This window comes from Martes martes, assembly GCF_963455335.1.
Source record: "Martes martes genome assembly, chromosome: 7".
In the NCBI taxonomy this organism is placed as follows: domain Eukaryota; kingdom Metazoa; phylum Chordata; class Mammalia; order Carnivora; family Mustelidae; genus Martes; species Martes martes.
In genome coordinates, this window is record NC_137894.1 from 93028533 (window position 1) to 93045758 (window position 17226).

A 17226-nucleotide genomic window follows, 5' to 3' on the forward strand; every position below is an offset into this window, starting at 1 on the left:
CTCATCAAAGAAATAATAAAATCTTTTTTTTAAAAAAAGAAAAGAGACTTTAAATAACTAAAGGTTATTGGAAGTTATTTGAGATGTCACTAAGAAAGCATGATATATTAAAAATTTTTTTAATTTTTTTTTATTTTCAGCGTAACAGTATTCATTGTTTTTGCATCACACCCAGTGCTCCATGCAATACGTACCCTCCCTAATACCCACCACCTGGTTCCCCCAACCTCCCACCCCCTGCCCCTTCAAAACCCTCAGGTTGTTTTTCAGAGTTCATAGTCTCTCATGGTTCACCTCCCCTTCCAATTTCCCTCAACTCCCTTCTCCTCTCCATCTCCCCTTGTCCTCCATGTTATTTGTTATGCTCCACAAATAAGTGAAACCATATGATAATTGACTTTCTCTGCTTGACTTATTTCACTCAGCATAATCTCTTCCAGTCCTGTCCATGTTGCTACGAAAGTTGGTTATTCATCCTTTCTGATGAAGGCATAATACTCCATAGTGTATATGGACCACATCTTCCTTATCCATTCATCTGTTGAAGGGCATCTTGGTTCTTTCCACAGTTTGGCGACCGTGGCCATTGCTGCTATAAACATTGAGGTACAGATGGCCCTTCTTTTCACTACATCTGTATCTTTGGGGTAAATACCCAGTAGTGCAATTGCAGGGTCATAGGGAAGCCCTATCTTTAATTTCTTGAGGCATCTCCACACTGTTCTCCAAAGTGGCTGCACCAACTTGCATTCCCACCAACAGTGTAAGAGGGTTCCCCTTTCTCCACATCCTCTCCAACACATGTTGTTTCCTGTCTTGCTAATCTTGGCCATTCTAACTGGTGTAAGGTGGTATCTCAATGTGGTTTTAATTTGAATCTCCCTGATGGCTAGTGATGATGAACATTTTTTCATGTGTCTGAGAGCCATTTTTATGTCTTCATTGGAGAAGTGTCTGTTCATATCTTCTGCCCATTTTTTGATATGATTATCTGTTTTGTGTGTGTTGAGTTTGAAGAATTCTTTATAGATCCTGGATATCAACCTTTTGTCTGTACTGTCATTTGCAAATATCTTCTCCCATTCCGTGGGTTGCCTCTTTGTTTTGTTGACTGTTTCCTTTGCTGTGCAGAAGCTTTTGATCTTGATGAAGTCCCAAAAGTTCATTTCCGCTTTTGTTTCCTTTGCCTTTGGAGACATATCTTGAAAGAAGTTGCTGTGGGTGATATCGAAGAGGTTACTGCCTATGTTCTCCTCTAGGATTCTGATGGATTCCTGTCAGAAAGCATGATATTTAAAAGGAAAGGAAAGATCTGACAGATCACAGGTGGTTGCAATTATTAAAAAAACAAAACAAAAAACACTTACTTTTACAGCCTGATGAATTAACTTTCCCTACCAGAACTATTACACTTGGTATAGAAATTCCCAGCTTAAAGTGGTTTAAACTTAAGCCTCCTCTGTTATTACCCATATATTCAATTTACAGAAAACTGAGGCTTTGAGTTCACGTTCACATAGAACATGGTAGATGTTCTGATATTTTTGTTCCCTTTACACTTTTCGCACAAGAAGGGAGTCATCTGGTCATGTCAATATGGACATTTGGTATAAATGCTGGATTTATTTCTTGCGTGAATTAATACAATGCCACTCTCCTTTACACTGGTCTCTGAGAATTTGTCTTGGAGGGACAAATCCATTTTTAGTGGGCTGATAAACTTATGGGGTTGAGGACTAACTTAAAATGTGTTGGATTCACTAAGATAATTGCTGACCTTGTGGTACCTATTGGAGCTGATATCCAGACTTACCTAAACCATGCTGTTGGTGAAGTGCCATGATAATTAAAACCATGACACTTATAAAAAGCACACACTCACAAAATAACAAAATACAAATGAGTGAAGAAACAAGGATGAAGACAAAATAAAATGTAAAGCTAATATGAAGCCATATATAAAGTTAGTGCACAAAATATATGCCAAAGGATCTGATGTATTGCTAATGACAGGCTTTAAATTTGAATCCGTGCTCCTTAGAAAGCAAATCCAAGTGGGAAAACATGATAACTAAAGATTCATAACAGTTTTTTTCTTTTTATTTGCCCTTTCTTTTTTTTTTTTTTTTTAAAGATTTTATTTATTTATTTTTCAGAGAGAGAGGGAGAGAGAGCGAACAAGCACAGGCAGGCAGAGTGGCAGGCAGAGGCAGAGGGAGAAGCAGGCTCCCTGCTGAGCAAGGAGCCCGATGTGGGACTCGATCCCAGGACGCTGGGATCATGACCTGAGCTGAAGGCAGCCGCTTAACCAACTGAGCCACCCAGGCGTCCCTATTTGCCCTTTCTGAAATAACACAATTAATACATGATAATAACAGAAAAATTAGAAAGTAGATAACAATTCTTTTGAAATCATATAATCCCTCCATTCAGAACTAATCATTTTTAACATGTCAAAGTGATTCAATATTGGAAAATAGTCATTTTTCCAAATTTCCATTTATATAAATATATATTTAAAATGGAATCACATTACTGTTTTTAACTTACCAATATTTTGTAACTACATTTCTAATAGATATTATTATTTTCACTGGCTACACAGTTATCATAAATGATAAGTCACAGTTTATTTAACACTCTAATTCTGTTTGACTGAGGTCTGTTTTTTTCTATTATAGACAATCCTGTGATGAACATCTTTGTATATCTCTATACACTTGACTAGTTATTTACTTGGGATAAAGTTCAAAAAGTGACATTGCTGGATCTACATTTGACCAAAAGTTTCACTTTTGAGCTGGGTTTTGAAGAATGAGCTAGATTTCATCAGGTGAAGAATCAAGTGAGCAACAATAATGCTTTTTCTAAAACCTAAATTAAGTGTGACTTTAGGGTCTTTTAATGATACCTGGTAAAACCATGTTAGTGTGAATATGCAAGGCCAGGTCATTTCCCCAAGATTCATAGCTCAGTCTGGTTAAAAATCAAATGATGTGACTCATTCATTTTTTTTTTATTTTTACAACAATTTACTTAATTAATAGCTATGAAGTGAGTAATGAAGTGCAAGGCACTGTGATAGGCCAGTGCATGTACTGATAAGATAGATGTCGCAAAATATATGCTGACAGAGGCTATACTGCAAATCTTCACAAATATTTGGCTTATGTTTGCTGTGCTTTTGTTGCTACAAATTTTCTGAATCAGAATATTTTTATATGAGTCAGATGTATTTGAAAATGTGCCAATATGATCCTTTTGAAAACCAGTGATCTAAGAGACTGCTTTCTAAAACATCTTGTTCAATCTCTGCAAGGAAAACATTTTTGCTCTTAGTTTGGGTTTTAATTATAAAGTTGGCATAGAGTTTCACACTTAATTTATTCCGGAGATCATGATCCAGGAGTTTTATAGACAGTAATAAAAGTTTATTTAGATGAATGGTTCATAAGTGGGTTCAGACTCATTTTTTTGAACTTCTTGAAGTACACCTGGCATCAGCCATGTTTGCAGGTCCACCAACAAATAGCAAGGCAGTTGGGGTTGGAGCAGGGAGAGCAGCAGGATGTGAGAATCGATAGGGATGGATCGAGATTACCTATGGCCTCTAGGCCTCGTTAAGGAAATAATATATTTGTCTTTATATTTAAATATTTTGTTCAAAATACTTTTCTTTCTTGATTCTACCTCTAGACTCTCCAGTTCCTACAGATATCTCCTGTTTTGGAAATCCTATTACAGTTCTTATCATAACATATGATCTAGCTCTTAATAATGTTTTTATTGCTTCTGTTATGTTACTCTTGTTTCAACAAAAATATGTCTTTTGAGGGCAGTTTTTGTATTATAGATAATTTTGCCTAGCATAATTCTGGACCCATGCATAGTAGATATGCCATAAATATTAGTTGTTTATAGTTCCTAGTTCCTGAGGGTTGGGATGGGAAAAGAACAAGGAAAAGAAAAATGGGTTTGTGATATTGAAGATATGTGTCATAGCCATTGAGAAAGTGAAGTCATTCATTTAAAGACTGGAGAATTAAACCGTTTCAAAAATATTTTCTGGCAATTTATGTCCCTCCTTTTAAGCTGTGCTTTAATTATTGATCAGTTTTTATTTTTAAATGCATCTATCATTTATTTAGTTCACTAAGAAAGGTCTATTTTATCTTTCTTCTCCATGTCCTGATTTAATATTCATTCTCGTCAGATAGTTTGGTCACGGCTCAGATGTTACTGTGAAATCGGGACGAGTATGGCATTGTTCCACTATGCTTTTGAAAAACTGCTGTATCTTTTATGTTAGGTAAATAGACACAATTCCAAAAAGGGATATACATTTCCATTTTAATTCTTTTCATGCTGATGTTACATAAAGCACATTCTGAGAGCCAAGAATGAACAAAAACTGCTTCTTAAAGAAGAAAGGATGAGGCAAGATAAAGACATCAAAGCTATTGCCGTTACATTTTATCCTGAAAGAAACAAGAAATTACCAGGAAGGATCAGAACCTGATGGAAAGGGGTTACTGTTACAAATCTCCAGGAGCATTTCAGAAGAGAGTAGGACTTTTTCAGGGGAGGAGATACATTTATCCAACTGACAACGAGTCTGTGAAATTACCTAGTTAGTGCAAACAAAAGGCAGGGGCTTTAATGTATCTATTGGGCACCTGGTGTTTCAAAAATCAGGGAAACGTACTCAAAAATGGGTAAAGTGAAAAGCGTCTGAGGCCAGATTTTGAACTTTTAAAGACACTTTCAAGATTTCTCAAAGTACAGCTTCAAGTTCAAAGTGAACTCATTGAAAACTGGCTTCGCTAAGAACCAGCATCAGCATCAAGCAGCAACCATAGATTGTTAGGACTAAGGTTTCCCAGGATGCCAGGTACCGAGGAAGCATTTTTTGTTATTTTGTAATATTTTATTTGTTCAACAAGTACTTTAAATTGCCCTTTTTTTGCAAGGTACTGTGCTAGGGAATGTAGAGGATTCACTTATTTGAGGTAATTATTATGCCCTTGAAGAGAAAACAGTGGTAGAAGGTTAACAATTGCTGACATTTTTCAGCAAGCTTCTCAAAAAATTAACTTAAACAAAATTGATGACTTAGAATGAGAGCTAAAATACCCTTGGGTGCTCAAAGTGGTTAACGTCTGCCTTTGGCTCAGGTCCTGATCTCAGAGTCCCGGGATGGAGCTGCATAGGGCTTCCCTGCTCAGCTGAGGGTCTGCTTCTTCCTCTCCCTCTGCCGCTCCTCCCTACTCATTCTCTCTCTCACTCTTTGTCTCAAATAAACAAGTAAAATCTTTACAAACATACCCTATCATTTTATTTTCAAGGAATATTGTATTCTAGCTATACACCTGATTTCTCTTCTGTGGTCTCTATCATCATTTGGCCCTGTTTACCTATGTTGTATGTATGTCCTGAGGAACTCAGCACCACTTAGAAGCATAGGGCAATTGTGAGGCTAGGCTGTGGAATGAGGAACTTAGATTAGAACAGCTCTCCTAGCACTTTGCAGTTTTGTGATTTGAGCACATCCTGTCCCATAATCCCTCTCTATCTCAGTTTTCTATTCTGTAAAATGGGGGTAATATGACTGACTTTAAGAGTTGATGTAATGATTAAATAGCATCTATAAAGCACTTAGCGAATTGTGTAGCAATTGTAAACATGCATCACTTAAAAAATAAGTTAAATAATATTACTCTTCTGTTTAGAAGTCTCCAATTCCTTTCCATTGTACTTAGAATCAAAGCTGCCCCTTACCACTTAAGAAGGTTGGCAATGCCTTATAAAATCTGTCCTCCACTTGTCCTAATGCTTTCTCACACAACTCTTTCCCTATGTTCCATACTTCTCAGCCCCCCTGGGCTTCTTGCTGTAATTGGGTGATGCTAACCCTATCCCCTTTAGGGATCTCTAAATGTGCTTTCTCTTTTCTCTATAAAACTCTTCAACAAGACTGTTGTGTGGCAAGATCACACCCATTTTCACATGGAGTGTTTACAATGAAGTTTTGGTAGCAGTACTATTTCCTCAGATGTGCCTTACTTGGCTATCTAGGAGTTATTCCCCTTAATAGTGTCCCTTTCTCTTCAGAAGTGTCCTAGTCACTCTATATCCTCCTTATACTATTTGGCACTTAAATTCCTTGTTACTTATTTATTTTTTCCATCTCTTTCTAGAATATAAGTTACAGGAACTATAAAGGAAGAACTTTGTCTTTCTACTTAACTGTTATATCCTGAGACCCTATAACAGTGCCTTAGTGAGGTACTTGAAAATTTTTGAATGACTGAAAGCATTTATTTCTATGGATAATAAATGCTGAACTTCCAAACTCTTATTTCTAGAGAAAAAGGATACTACTTGTAGTTCAGTTTTTTACTGATGGTTTCTTTATTGATGGTAACCTCTTTAAATACATAACATAAAGCTTTGAATTTTAAGTGGTACAACAGTTATAGTTAAGAAAAAATAGCAAATTCAAGAAAGATCTACTCAGACTCATTTGTTGTACCTCAATTATAAACTTTAATTGTTGATTCTAAATGTGTATCTTAATTATTACCTAGTGACTACTAAAATTAAAAATGCATCTGAAGTTTGAAAATCATGAGCCTACCCTTCATGTTAGCAAACAAGATGGGTTACTACTAATGCAAATATTATTTATTTTTAAAATCCAATGACCAAGTCATAGTTCATAGTCAATAGCCCATAATGTCCATTAGAGCCTTTCTTGTTGTGTCTTGTTTTCTAATTGCTTTATGTATACACATCTTTGTGAATTTCTCCAGTGCAAGAATACATTTCTTTGATATCCCTAGTGATTCGTGCAGTATAAGACAATAAAGTTTTTCCTAAATAACTTCAGTAGAATTCGATTGAAGGATTTAAAACATGTTCATCTGTTGGTATTTAGCTGGCAGACTTTAGAAGATGTTATACAAGTTTTTACTTTTCAGGGTTGAAATAGAGTCTTTCAAACAGTAATAGAGTCTTTCAAACTAACTTTTGAACTTCTTACTATAAATTAGACACTGCACTAAAAAATGAATGTGGGAGAAGTTTAAAAGGTATAAAAGGTGTTTGTAAAAATTTACGATAGCAAAACTATTCCCATTTCCTGTTACTATAGATACTAAGTTCAATGAGGTCAAGAAAAGATATGAAGATAAAATGATAAAAAAAGAAAAGGTTATGAAGATTTTTATACAATAGAGTTTCAATTAAGCATTTGTCGTACATGCTGTTTGCAATATGAATCACCTTCTTATGGTATCCCCTGTTAATTATAACAAAATTATTCATTCATTCACTCATTCATTCATTCAGCAAATATTGGCATGCTTAACAATGTGCCAGCCATTGGAGATACCTGAATGAACAAAATAGACAAAAATCTTTGCCTATAGTAATTATTAATTCCTATTTTAAATGATGTTTAACTTTGAAGTTTCTCCAATGACCTCTATCAAATTTCCCATTTTATAAATCTACTGTGGACAAATTTTAAATATATTGATTTTTTTTCCAGTTTGTATTTTGCAAGCATCTGTTGCTTTTAAAGCATAGAATTGGCTGCTTGAATTATTAAATAAAGACAATAAACACTTTACTCTTAAGGAACAGTACTAATTGAAAGGAAGAGTGCCTACCCAGGAAAAAATTAAGTAAATACACAAATATACATATCAAAGTAGGGATTCAAGGTACTGATAATTACCTTTGATGTTTAGAGACAGGCCACTAGATATAAAATCATCAGTGGACTTGGCTACTGAGTAAATCAAATGCTCATCATTCCTTCCTATATATATTTTCAATTGCCTTGCTTTTTCTTTGGAAGTGAAGCCTTAGATAACGTTTTTACTCTTCTTAGGCAAAGGATTCATAAAAACCTTCAAAAACTGTTGAAGCTTATATGATGATCATAGCCTTCTCTGCATAACAAATAAAAGATACAGTAGATTCTAAGTATTTACAGATTTAGGATTCCTGGTTTCAACTGTTTGCCACCCATATGGAAAATTCTTACTATTTTTACTGGAAGAAATTTGAGACTGTTTTCCTGTAATACTAGTATCTAAGAGAATCACTCAGTGAGTTTGTCTAGGAGTCACCCAGACTGTTAGAGTTTTGTTGTTCTAACTCCTAAAATGGTACAAACTTGCCTATTTTGTGAATATTTTTCCTTAACTAAGAGAGAAAATTATATCAAAATTTGAATAGACAAATTATGATGTGAAATATGTCCACTAAATACAGGAATGGTTGGAAACCAAGATTAAAAAAAAAAAAAGTAAGCTGTAGAAATGTTACATAATTAAATTTGGAGATTTCTTTTTTTTTTTTTTAAGATTTTATTTATTTATTTGACAGACAGAGATTACAAGTAGGCAGAGAGGCAGGCAGAGAGAGAGGGGGAAGCAGGCTCCCCACCTGAGCAGGGAGCCTGATGCGGGGCTCGAGCCCATGACCCTGAGATCATGACCTGAGCTGAAGGCAGAGGCCTTAACCCACTGAGCCACCCAGGTGCCCCTAAATTTGGAGATTTCTTAAGGATAAGCATACTTTCATAATATTACCCCAAATTCTTTGGGGCCCACTGTTTTCACCTTGTTAATATTAAATTCTAGCTGATTTGGATTTAGATAAATATTTTTGCATTTATATTTTTGGGCATATTTATGAGGGTGGCCATTAAAAGTATTAAACTCTAATGACGTGCTGGTTAGTTATTTTATTTATGCGACTTATTTGAAGTACAGGGACATGATGAAATTTTATTACAAGTGTTTTGACTATGTTTACATTTTGGTCAATAAAACTATTTCAAAACCTTTCCATTTCTACTTCTGGTCACATCAATAGTGTCAGGTTTCACAGCTGTGATAGCTTGTGCAGGAGTAGACTGCATTAGTAGTTTAGGAAGAAAACTCTAAGCAAAGAAGTATTTATTGAATTTTTACAGGCTGCATCTAAGTGTGCTCTACATGGGGTATTTTATAATTGCCTTTCAGAATGTTACAATCTTGTTCAAGAGGAAGAATTTGTGTACATCAGACAGTACAATGTAGTCCAAGAAGAATGACCAGTTGAATATAACCAGGCACCAACATATATGATAAGTACAGTAAAAGCCCTGTGTTCAGAAAAGGTGAACCTGAGAACAGATCTTGAAGGCATGGTTCTTCTCCAGAGCTTAATAAAGTGGAATAGAGCAAATCGTCCATAGTCATAAATGAAACCATGAGAACAGAACAAATGTGCTTGTTTTAAGAAACTCACAAGGTCCACTGGGCTGGAGAGAAGGCATGGGGAAGGAAGGTTCAAGAGATTACCTGGGGTGTGACGATGCCTGACTTGCAATGCATATCCTCATCCAGAAAGGAATTTGGACTCTATATCCATTATGCAGTGGGGGGGTCATTAAGGCTTGTAATAGGATAGTTACAGTGCTGAGGATTTTTTCCCATAATATGTGTGTAAATTACTTTAAATAAATACACATGTGGATTTACCCTGATCCGAATATTTAGAGATGAACAAGAAATTCCAAGTTTGGATACTATTTAACTGGATTTTCTTCTTAGTCTAACATTTTATAAAACTTCTGAGGTAAGTTATAGCCTTTACTCAAGTCTAATAACCCTTTTCTTTTTTAAAGAATATATGCTAAAATTAGAACTTCTGACTATAACTTGGATAAAAATGCAGTTTTTCACAATGTTTGAAGATCACAACATGTTGAACTCAGAGCTATAAAATATATTCTGCATCAGCATCTGTATTAAGAATGGAAAACTTGTGGGACACCTGGGTGGCTCTGTCGGTTAAGTGGCTGCCTTCAGCTCAGGTTATGATCCCAGAGTCCTAGGATCTAGTCCCACACCACATTGGGCTCCTTGCTCAGCTGGGAGTCTGCTTTTCTCTCTCCCTCTGCCTTCCACTGTGCCTGCTTGTGCGCGCTCTCTCTGTCAAATAAATAAATAAAATCTTAAAAAAAAAAAAAAAAGAATGGGAAACTTGTTTTCTTGTCAGTGTTGATATATATATTTAATAGTATGTGCACTCTGATCAGAACTCTATAAGTAAAAATTAACTGGAGGTTTTGGCTAACATCCACATAATTAAGAAGGGTTTTTTAAGAATCTGGGTAACTTAAGAAAAGGCTCATAATTGGCTATATTGAATTAATGAAATTTTTTATTTTTATGATATCACAAAGAAGGGACTCTGAAGACAATAATGTTAAATAACAGAATTCTGCATAGGTATTGTGACATTTACTCAGGAAAAAAAGAAATCTAGGACAAAAGTTGAGAAAAACAGTTATCAGTTGGCAAGATTATGTAAAGCTTGGAGAAGTATTTTAGAGGACAAAGTCTTTGTCTCTACTCCCTACAGGGAATCCCTTATGTTCTAAAATCTGTGTGTGAAAGAAAGTCATTTGAATATTGCTTTAGAATACTTCCTAAATATTCCCTAAAGGACTTGTTTATTTTAATATGTCTATAGGATGTTTTCAAGGAATGTTTAATGACAGGAGAAAATAATCATAATGTGAATGGAAAATAGAAACAAAATTGTAAATACAATTTAATTTCCAGTCTGTAATTAAATTAATTAACAAATTTATAAAAAATGAATTTAGGAAATATATTACAATGCTTTTGGGAGTTCTTAAGTATAATTCACTGAAAATTTTCTCTGCATATATATGGATTTTTCAGATTCTTAATGTTGAACCATTACTTTTGTATACTTGTAGGGGAGGGGACAGTCTACTTATGAGGTTGGGGCTCTTTTTTTTTAATCAAAACTTCACCTTTTTTCTGGAGATTTGTATGACTTTTCTGTATATCAAGAAAAGTAATCCTTGAATTTTATATTAGTTGCTTAAATTAATTTTGCATTATAATGTTATGAATAGTATCAAATCACTGAATGATTAATCTTTTTCAAGTTCAGGAGTTTGTTGTGTCCATTCTGATTGTAGTATAGAAGGTGAAAAATTTTCATTCATAGTTGATCTTAATGAAAACGTAGATCTGGTTTAGTTCGTTTATGATTTATATCTGAAAATAGAGCATGATAAATGTGTTAAAATTATAAGGCAATGGACAGCTGCCAACCCAGCAACACATACTAAGGATGAGAAGTGTATGTTACTTCACTTAAGCTACAAATGCTGTTAGCATTTAGCATGTAATCATCAGTTTTCAATGGGAGGATGGAAAAAGTTTGAAATCCAGGTTGCTGCTTGCTTTATCAAAATGTTAAAGACCTGGTTATTGTTTATTTTGATAAGTGAATGCTAGGAGCTGGTTGGCTAGGTAATTTTATTTTTCTTAAAGGCCTAGATATTTATTCCCTGAGGTTTAGTTGGCTCTCAACATAGTGTTTAAGAAACATGTAAGAGCTTATTCACAGAAAACAGACCAGAGTTTAAAGGTGTGAACTCTACGTACATTGCCAAACAATTCTGTGAATTTTAAAAACCCCAAGGATGAAAAAGAGTAGCTCATTGTTTAAAATAAAAAACCAACCAAACAAATAAACCTACTGTTGAGTGACTGCTGAATTTTTACAGTGAACTTGAAATGACTTCAAAAGCATTTTTAATGTTTATGATTTATATGTATTCTGAGAACTTGGGGAATAGTGGAGAAATACCTAAAAAATATAGTAGCCTAATTATATGTTTTAAATACTATTATATGTTTTAAATACTATATATGTATTAAATACTCCATTAAATATTTAAATACCTAAAAAATACAGTAGCCTAACTATATGTTTTAAATACTATTATATGTTTTAATGATTTTATTTATTTATTTATTTGACAGACAGAGATCACAAGTAGGCAGAGGGGCAGGCAGAGAGAGGAGGAAGCAGACTCCCTGCTGAGCAGAGAGTCAGATGTGGGGCTCGATCCCAGGACCCTGAGATCATGACCTGAGCTGAAGGCAGAGGCTTAACCCACTGAGCCACCCAGGCACCCCAATACTATTATATGTTTTAAATACTATATATGTATTAAATACTCCAGTATAGTCTATTTTATGAGAATGAATGTGCCTTGAAGAAGAATTTGGTGGTAATTGAGGTAAAGGAAAAACAAAAACCAAAGCAAAGAGATGAGTTCAGATCATGGTTCTAGGTTAATGTTTTACATGACCCTAGAAAAGCTGTAGCAGAATAGAATGATGGAAAGAGCATCAGATTTTATCTTTTCAGGCCTATGTGATTTCCTCTCTCAACCTTATTTTTGTTGTCTGTAAAGTGGTGATACTATCGTGTATTTTACAGGGATTATTGTGAGGATTAAATAAAATATATAAAGTGCTTAGGACAATACCTGATATTTTTCACAGATTCGGTAAACAGTATTCTATGCAGATGTTTACATGTCTTCTTTCTGTTTAACTACGGGTTTAACCTGGGGTCCATGGAATCTAGGGGATAATAGAGGTTCTCCATTGAGAGATTGTCCTAAATTCTATGCAGAATTTTGTGGGTGTGCTTGTATCTGGAAAGGGTATGTTTAAAGCCCTTGATTACAAACAACACATACATGTTAAACTCTGTTCAATTTAACAGCCAATTTATTTTTATTTTATAGTCTGGATAAACAATTTAATTGTAGATAATTTAATGGAACAATTAAATGAGTTAGAAGATCTGTAAATGTAGGTCTGGTTGGGATGAAAAATTGCAAAAGACATTAATTTAAAAGTAGAAACATTTAGAGTATTCCATTTTTTTTTTAATGTCAAGAGTAAAATATATTTTCATAAAATTTTGTCAGTTCTGAATTGATGATTGGTTGTTTGTACAAATCATATAAAATGAGACTATAAGAAAAATGAATCTTTCAACATTTCAATTGAAATGTATAATGTAATCTTATTTCCTAAAATTTTTTTTTATTTACAGAACATTTTATCTTGCACGGTTTTAATATAAAAAGAAAGGCTTTTATTTTCTTAAACTCTTTAAATTGGGATCCCGAGCCTTTGATTTTTAGATATTATGTTTAAGTATTTGCAATATATAAAGCCTGTAATGTTAAGCCAAATAATTTTGAGACTCAAATGTATACTAAATAATAAGATGTTTTGAGTACTGTGGCTTTGTATTATCATTTGAAATCAGGAAGCTCGATGCTTCCAGCTTTGTTTTTTAATCAAGAGTGCTTTGGCTATTTGGTGTCTTTTGGGGTTCCATATGAATTTTAGGATTGTTCTATTACTGTGAAAAGTGCTTTTGGAATTTTGATAGACTGTACTGAATATACAGGTAACTTTTAGATAGTATGGACATTTTTTTTAAAAAGATTTTATTTATTTATTTGACAGATACAGATCCCAAGTAGGCAGAGAGGCAGGCAGAGAGAGAGGGAGGAAGCAGACTCCCTGCTGAGCAGAGAGCCTGATGTGGGGCTCAATCCCAGGACTCTGGACCCATGACCTGAGCAGAAGGCAGAGGCTTTAACCCACTGAGCTACCCAGGTGCCCCAATAGTATGGACATTTTAAATAAATTACTTCTTCCAGACCATGAACTCAGGATATTCTTTCATTTATTTGTGTCATCTTTAATTTCTTTCATCAAAATCACATAGCTTTCAGTGTATAGCTCTTTCACCTACTTCATTAAATTTATTCCTAAGTATTTTATTGTTTTTGATGCTATTGTAAATAGAATTGTTTTCTTTCTTTTTCAGATAATTCATTGTTAGGGTATAGAAACACAACTGATTTCTGTATATTGATTTTTGTATCCTACAACTGTACTTGCATTTGTTATTTATGTCTAATAGTTTTTAGTGGGCATTAGGGTTTTCCATCAGATAAGATTATAGCACCTGCAAACATACATGGCATTTACTATGAGGAAACATACTCCTTTTATACCCAGTTTGTTGAGAGTTTTTTATCATGAATGATGCTGAATGATGCTTTTTCTGCACATATTAAGATGATGTGCACATATTGAGATATCATGTGTTTTTTTATCTTCCATTCTTTTAACGTGGTGTATCACATTTATTGATTTGTACATACTAAACCATCCTTGCATCTCAGGGATAAATCCTACTTGATCCTTTTAATGTGCTCTTGAATTCAATTAGATAGTGTTTTTTCATCTATATTCATTAAGGATATTGGCCTGTAACTCTCTTTTTTTTGTAGTGTCTTTATCTGACTCTGACAGGGTAATGCTGGCCTTATAAAATGACTTTGCAAGTATTTCTTCCTTTCATTTTTTTGGGAAGAGTTTGAGAAGTATTGCTGTTAATTCTTTAAATGTTTGGTAGAATTCACAAAGAAATCATCTGGTCCTGGACTTCTCTTTGTTGGGAGATATTGATTACTGATTTAATTTCCTTAAAATTAATTGATCTGTTCAGGTTTTCTATTACTTCATGATTAGTCTTGGTATGTTGTATGTTTCAGGAGTTTATGCATTTCTTCTAAGTTATCCAATTTGTTGATGTACAATTATTCATATTAGTCTTTTATGATCCTTTGTATTTCTGTGCTATCATTTGTAATGTCTCCTCTTTTGTTTCTGATTTTATTTATATGAGTTTTCTCTCTTTGTTTTATCGATATTTTTTGTTTCTTTGTTTTTCTGGTCTCTAATTTATTTCTCCTCTGATCTTCATTATTTTCTTCCTTACGTTAAGTATGGTATGGTCTTAGTTCGTTCTTCCTTTTCTAGTTTGTTGAGGTCTAACATTAGGTTATTTAACTGAGATCTCTCTTTTTTCTTCATGTAGGTGTTTATTGCTATAACCTCCCTCTTAGAATTGCTTTTGTGGCATTCTGTAAGTTTTGATATATTGTGTTTCGATTTTGGCTTATTTCAAGATTTTTTTTTAATTTCCCCTTTTAGTTCTTTTTTGACATAGTGGTTGCTCAGGAGTGTAATGTTATTTCCACACATCTGTGAATTTTCCACTTTTTGTCCTATTATTGATTTCTAGGTTTATACCATTGTGGTTGGAAAATATACTTGGTATATTTCAATCTTCTTAAGTCTGCTAAGACTTGTTTTGTGACCTAACATGATGGTCTATGCTGAAGAATGTTTTGTGTGTTCTTGAGAGAAATGTATATTCTGCTGCAGATATATAAAGTGTTCTGTATATGTATGTTAGGTCTATTTAGTCTAGAATGTGGTTTAAGTCCAATGTTTTCTTACTGATTTTATGTCTGGAATATTTATCTATTGTTAAAAGTGAGGTACTGAAGTCCCCTATTATTATTGTATTGCCAGTTCTCACTTAAGATCTGTTAGTATTTGCTTATTGTATGTAGGTGTTCTGATGTTGGGTGCATATATATTTATGATTGTTTTATCCTTATGAATTGACACTTTATCATTATGTAATGACCTTCTTTGTCTCTTTTTGTAAGCTTTGGTTTAAAGTCTATTTGTCAAATATAAGTATAGCTACCTCTGTTCTCCTTTTGTTTCTACTTGCTGATAATATTTTTTCATCCCTTCACTTTGAGTCTATATGTGTATAGTGAGTCTCTTGCGGGCAACCTATAGTTGGGTCTTTCTTTTGTTTTTCATTTTTAAAAATCCATTCAGCCACTCTGTATTTTGATTGGGTATTTAATCCATTTACATTTAAAGTGATTATTATGACTATTAATAATTAAGACTTATTAATGCTATTTCTTTTGTTTTGTTTTGTTTTGTAGTTTCCGTGTTCCTTTCTTCCTCTCTTCATGTCTTTATTTTCAAATTGATGATTTTCTGTAATGCTATGATTTGATTCCCTTTTCTTTATCTTTTGTGTTTCTACTCTAAGTGTTTGCTTTTTGGTTACCATGAGGCTTATATAAAACATCTTTGTATTTTTATTGAAATTCAATTAGCCAACATAGAGTACATCATTAATTTCAGATGTAGGATTCAGTAATTCATCAGTTGTGTATAACACCCAGTGCTTATCAAATCACGTGCCCTCCGTAATGGCCATCCACTAGTTACCCTATCCCCCCCATCCACCATCCCTCCGGCAACCTTCAGTTTCCTCCCCATAGTTAAGAATCTCTCATGGTTTGTCTCCCCCTCTGATTTCTTCTCATTTTTTCCCCCCTCACTTCCTCTATGATCCTCTGTGCTGTTTTTCAATTTCTTTTATGAGTGAAACCATAGGATAATTGTCTTTCTCTGTTTGACTTATTTCACTCAGCAAAATATCCTCCAGTTCCTTCCATGTCAATGTAAATGTTAAGATTTCATCCTTTCTGATGGCTGAGTAATATAGCATTGTGTGTGTGTGTGTGTGTGTGTGTCTGTGTGTGTATCTCACGTTTTCTTTGTCCATTCATCTGTCAATAGACATCTCCACTCTTTCCAGTTTGGCTCTTTGACATTGCTGTTATGAACATTGGGGTGCAGGTGCCCCTTCAGATCACTACATTTGTATCTGGGGTAAATACCTGGTAGAGCAATTGCTGGGTCATAGGTCAGCTCTATTTTTATCTTCTTGAGGAACTTCCATACTGTTTTCTAGAGTGGCTGCACCAGCTTGCATTCCCACCAACAGTATAAGAGTGTTTGCCTTTCTCTCCAGTCTCACCAGCATTTGTTGTTTCTGGTCTTATTAATTTTAGCCATTCTGACTGGTATCAGGTGGTATATAAAACATCTTATAACACTCTCTTCTATCCTGATAACCACTTAACTTTGATTACATACAAAGCTCTACCCTTTTATTCCCACCTTCATGTTTTTGATGTTATAATTTACCTTTTTTTATTGGTATACATTAACAAATTATTGTAACTATTGTTATTTTAATACTTTTGTCCTTTAATTTTCCTATTAGAATTAAGTGGTTAGCACACCATCATATTAGAGTATTCTGAATTTGGCTTAAATTTACCCTTACTAGTGTGTTGTATATTTTCATATATTCTCACGTTCCTAATTAGTGTTGTTTCACTTCAGCCTGAAGACCTCCTTCTAACATTTCTTGAAAGGCAGAATTAGTGGTGATAAACTCCCTGAGCTTCTCTTTGTTTGGGAAAGGTTTTATATCTCCTTCTGAAAGACTACTTTGTTGGGTGAAGTATTCTTGGTTTGTAGTTTTTTGGTTTTTGTCCTTCCTTAGTCCCCAGCACATTGAATATACATCCTGCTATCTCCTGTCCTGTAAGGATTCTGCTGAGAAATC